The sequence below is a fragment of the Canis lupus genome, chromosome 2, assembly GCF_048164855.1.
Source record: "Canis lupus baileyi chromosome 2, mCanLup2.hap1, whole genome shotgun sequence".
Taxonomy (NCBI): Eukaryota; Metazoa; Chordata; class Mammalia; order Carnivora; family Canidae; genus Canis; species Canis lupus.
The window spans coordinates 46943243-46948941 of record NC_132839.1 but is presented as its reverse complement, the minus strand read 5'-3'; positions in this window follow the sequence as shown (position 1 = coordinate 46948941).

Here is a 5699-nt window from a genome sequence, read left to right as displayed (position 1 = left end):
TATTAAGTGTGGCTGTGTTCCATTGCATTTTATTTCACTTCATTTATCCTCTCTGCAATTCTTTGTGTAACTATACCTCAATGTTTTTATCCATTTGCTTGTTGATGAACCCTTACATTGTTTCTGGATGACTAAAGTGATGCAGTAAGCATTCTTGTACATATATGCAAAAGTTTCTGTTTTGTCTGTACCTTAGTGAGGAAAATCTGGGGTATGTAAGTATTCAACTTTATAAGATAATGCCAAATTATTTCCCGAGTTTGTCATAGCAGTTTACACTACCAAGAGCAAAGTCCAAGATTACATTGAGTCACATCCTCTCCAACTCTTGGTATTATTAAGAATTCTTAATTATTACGATATGAATAATTGTCAACAACTATCATAATTGGTGTTTATACCTCCCTGATTAATGATCTTGATGCTGTGATGTAGAGGGTTTTGTCATGTGTTTGCTGGACATACAGATTTTCTTTTCTGTGAAATGTCCCTCATGTCTTCTGCCTATTTTTCTACTGAACTTCCTTTTTCTTAACAATTTATAAGAGTTTTAACCTCTTAAAATATAGTATTGAAAGCATCTTCTATTTTTATTTTCATTTTTCTTGACTAACAGCCTCTATTCTCAATGATCTGACATATATTTCTATTACATATTAAAATTCTTTGTATGCATGGGCTATTCTGGTTTAATATTTACTCCACTGGTCAATTTCTCTTAATTGCTATAGCTCTACAATATGTTTTATAGCTCTAACATAGCTATAGAATATATTTTTCATATGTTTTAATATCTGATAGGGGACAACTCTCTCACCTTTTCTCCCTCAGAAAATATTGGTGGTAAACAATCCCTTGTTTTTCATATAAAATTTTGAAGGAACTTGTCAAATTTCCTGAAGAAGTCTATTGGAAATTTGATTGGGATTGCATCAAAAAAATTGATCAATTTGAGGAGATTTGATCTCTGAAAGATATTTTTTCTTTTCATGAATATGTGCAACTTCTCCATTTATTTAATGAATTTCACTGAATTTTTTTTTAAGATTGTATTTATTTATTCATGAGAGACGCAGTGAGAGGGGCAGAGACATATCCATGCAAGGAGCCCAATGTGGGAGGCGATCCCAGGACTCCAGGAATCACGCCCTGAGCGGAAGACAGACACTTAACCGCTGAGCCACCCAGGCGTCTCTTCACTGAAGTTTTAAAATGTTCTTTGTATAATCTTACCCATTTTTGTTAGATTTATGACTTGGTATTTTATAATTTTGGCTTCTATATCAAATGCTGTATTTTTAAAAACTACTTTCTAGTTACTTGTTAGTGAAGAGAATTGAAATTAGTTCTGGATATCTAGTCATTTTACTAAATTCAAATTACTTCTAATAATTTGTTGAAATTTTAAGATTCTGTATAGACCATATCAACTGCAAAACAATCAGATTCTTGTTTTTCTTTCCAATCTTAATCCCTTTATCCTTTCTTATTGTGCTGGCTAATCATATCTCAAAACAATGTTGTGTTAAAATGGTGATATGGAGGATTATTTTCTTTTCTCCTATTTTAGAAGCTGTCCTCAATATTTCTCTAGTAGCAGATGTTTCTCACTTTTCCAGCTATGGAAGTACTCTACTATGTATATATCTTCACCTTCTTCAGTCATTTTACCTCTGGTTTATATTGCTTATAGTATTGTACTGACAAAATAATAATAGTAGTGGTAACACTGGGAATTTCTCTAATATTTTAATAGTGATGATGGCTGTTGGTTGGGATAGAGATATAAATTTTCTTCCTTTTTTGAGAGGGAGGTTTTCCTAAAATGCAAATAGTTAAGAACTCTGAAAAATAAATTAATTTTTCATATTCTTCTCTACTTTAAGAGATTGTGTGGTGTATGACTCAGCTTTTTTTTAAGTTTCAAAAATTCACTTAGAATATTTTGTAGCCTAGTCTCTTTTTATGAGGTTATTTTTAGTGATTTTTAAATCTTATATGTTTAGCTTTCTCTTAGTTTGGTATCTATTTTCTTATAAGGAATTTTCTTTCACTGATAATTTTAAGTATTTTGACATAAATTTATGCATATTTTCTTTTAACACTATTTTTTATATATTTCATATTCTTTATGTATTTGCTAGGCTTTTTTGTTCTAGTTTTGAAGTTATATTTGTCAATAATTTTCAAGTATAAAAAAACAACTCTAGATTTTCTGGGGGAATCAATATTCACTCTATTTGTTTCATCAGTATTTTTATCTTTTTCTTTATTAGTTTCTTCTTTCTTTTTATCTTAGGTTTGTTTGGGTATTTATTTTATTAAATATTTACATTAATGTAAATGTTTTATCTTTGTTCTCCTTTATTTACTAATGAAAATATCTTCATAAGCATTTATAAACTCTGAATTGTATGTGACACCCATGGTTCTCAACTGGGGGCAATTTCACCCTCCAAGGGACATTTGGCAATGCCTGAAGACACATCGAAATATTATGACTTGCACCAGAGGGGAAGAGGCTACTGTGGCCATCTAGTTTGTAGAGGCCAGAGATGCTGTTAAATAGCCTGCAACGCACACAAATGTTCCAGACAACAAATAATTAGCCAGACCAAAATTTCAATTGTGCTGAGGTTGAGAAATACTCCTACAGACCTTTGAGACATTCAGTTATTTTGATCAATATTATAAGCCATTCCAAGTAAAATGGGCACCCTCTCATTTTTTCCCCCTTTGACTATTTGTTAAAGATCAAAATCCAGTGCCATTCATATGTGTTTTATTTGGCTAGCTCCATATTTAAAAACAAACAAACAAAAACAATTGCATCTTCTTAAATAGGATATGCACTCTATAGATTTCCAGTCTCTGCCTTCTACTTAGTATTATACTCCTGCCCCTGAAAGAGTGACACTTTTATGTTGCCCATCTGACCATTGTAGAAATTGGAGTTTGCACTCCTGAGTTCTATACCGAAAGATCTTCAGACTCTTTCTCTTTCATTAATTTTCCCTTCCCAAATGGGGCCAATCTATTTCCATTGGCAATAGTAGCTCACTGAAGTATTCCAAGTGTTTCTCAAAGATATGCCAGGAGGACTGGTAACATCAAAATCTTTGACATAGGAAGGGTGATTTTTATAAATTCTCACCTCTGTAGGGTGGCATGGTGTCTTTTCTAGTACCTCCTGCAATAAATAATAATAATAATAACAATAAGTAAACATAATCATTGATGTGTTAAATTACATAAGTAATACCTATTCCTTATTTTATGCTCTAGTATGTAGACAAAGCCCCATTTTTTTCACGTTGAAGATGCAGATAATAGAAACACATTTATTTCAAAACTGGATATGACATGACCTTATGTAGTATCAGGCTTACAATATGACTACTATGGTGATGTAGGAGGCTTTGCATTATGAATGTTTCTTCTGAATTTACTTAATACTCAATGAATGTAAATGTTTGATAATTGTTTATTCAAATACAGTTATGTATCAAAATGATTAAAGCTTCCTTTTATGGAAGCAGCATCAATACCAAGATTTTCTATTTATGAGTTATGAGATATCAACTTTTCTTTTTTCACATTTGACAACTTCTATCTAAGCAGGTTAATGAGCTAAATACACAGATCATTCTAATTATCCATGTCAGGGAATATAACCATTGATAAGAAATGACACAAAATCAGGAATATTCTCAGACATTGAGAATCAAAGTTGCAAATTTTTGTTTTATTTTTCTTGAATTGGCAAACACACTATTTAAAATGTCCAGTAATCAACAGAATACAATTCATATTGTTTTATATGGAAGGAAAGAAAGTTTTATATAGTCTTAGAACTTCCTGAACTTTTAAATAAGGAAGTACCTTATTTTTTACAGTTTCATTGAGTTATAATTGACATACATCATGTATAAGTTTGACATACAGCATGATAGTTTGATTTACATATATTGAGAAAAGATTACCACAATAGTTTCAGCTAATATTCATCTCCTCATATAAATTCAATAAAACAGAAAGAAAGACAAAAAAGGAAAAAATTCTTCCGTGATAAGAACTCTTAGGATTTACTTGAAAGTAACAATATTCCTACATATTATATAGCAGTGTTAACTATAGTCATGATGTACATTTTATCCTTAGTACTCATTTATTTTATGACTGGAAGTTTGTTACTTTTGACTACTTTCATACACTTCCCTCCACCCACCTCCCCCCAGCAAACCTTCCACCTCTGGTAACAAGTCTAATCTCTTCTTCTATAATGTTTTTCTTTGTTTGATTTAAGTTTCACATATAAGTGAAATCATACAGTATTTGTCTTTCTCTGTCTGACTTATTTCACTTAGCATATTACCCTTGAGGTCCACCCATGTTGTTATAAATGGTCAGATTTTCTTATTTTTATTTTATGGCCCAAATCCCTTTATCCACTTATCCAACCTTGGCTACTTAGGTTATTTCCTAATGTCGTGGCTATTGCAAATAATGCTGCTATGAACATAGGGATACTGATACTTTTTGAGTTAGTGTTTTTGTTTTCTTTGGGCGTATTCCCAGAAGTGGATCATATGGTGGTTCTATTTTTAATTTTTTTGGATCCTCCACACCGCTTTCCATAGTGGCTGCACCAATTTACAATCCCACCAACAGTGTATAAATGTTTTCTTTACTTCACATCCACATCAGCATTCCTTACATAGGTTGCATTTTCTTTTGCTGGAAGGTTTCTTTTGCTATTAAGAAGATTTGTGGTTTGATGTAGTCTCACTTGTTTTATTTTTATTTCTATTTTTATTTATTTTTATTTTGTTGTTTATGCTTTTAGTGTCATATTAAAAAAATTACTACCAAGACCAGTGTCCAGTTGCTTTACTCCTATGCTAACTTCTAGGAGTTTTGTGGCTTAAGGTCTTGTATCTAAGACTTTCATCCATTCTGAATTAATTTCATGACAGGTGTAAGACGTAAGTCTTATTTCATTCTTTTACATGTGAATATCCAATTATCTTAGCATATTTACTGAAAAGACTGTTTCCCCCCTTGAGTGTTCTTGGCTCCCTTGTCAAATAAATATTAGTTGACTATATATGCTTGAGTTCATGTATGGGCTCTTGGTTCTATTCCATTGATCTTATAGTCTATTTTTCTTTCAGTACTAAACTATTTTGATGACTATAGCTTAATAGTATAGCTTGAAATTAGGAAATGAGATATATCCTGCTTTATTCTTCTTTCTTAGGATTCATTAATTAGTCAGGGTCTATTGGGTTCCATATAAATTTTGTAGTTTTTTTTTCTACTTCTGTAAAGAATGTCACATAAATCTTAGTAGGGTTGCATTAAATTTATAGGTGATTTTAGATAGTATTGACGTTTAACAATATTAATTCTTCCAATTCATAAACTCCTGATACTGGCTTTGCCCAGGGGGCAATCAGCTCTGCCCCACCAACCTTCTGCTGGAGCACCACTGGTCCAGAACAGCTTCCAGGAGGTTTCACCAGCCTTTCTGGTCAAATGGAACTAGGAGACATACTTCAAATGACTAGGGCTGTAAGTCAGCTCCTTACCTGGTTGTGGGCAAACCAGGTGGTAGGGCCAGCAAAACTCATTTAAGGATCTGAATTAGGCAGATCTGCATCCCTTCGAATTCCCTTTTCAGAGTACATCCCCAACCT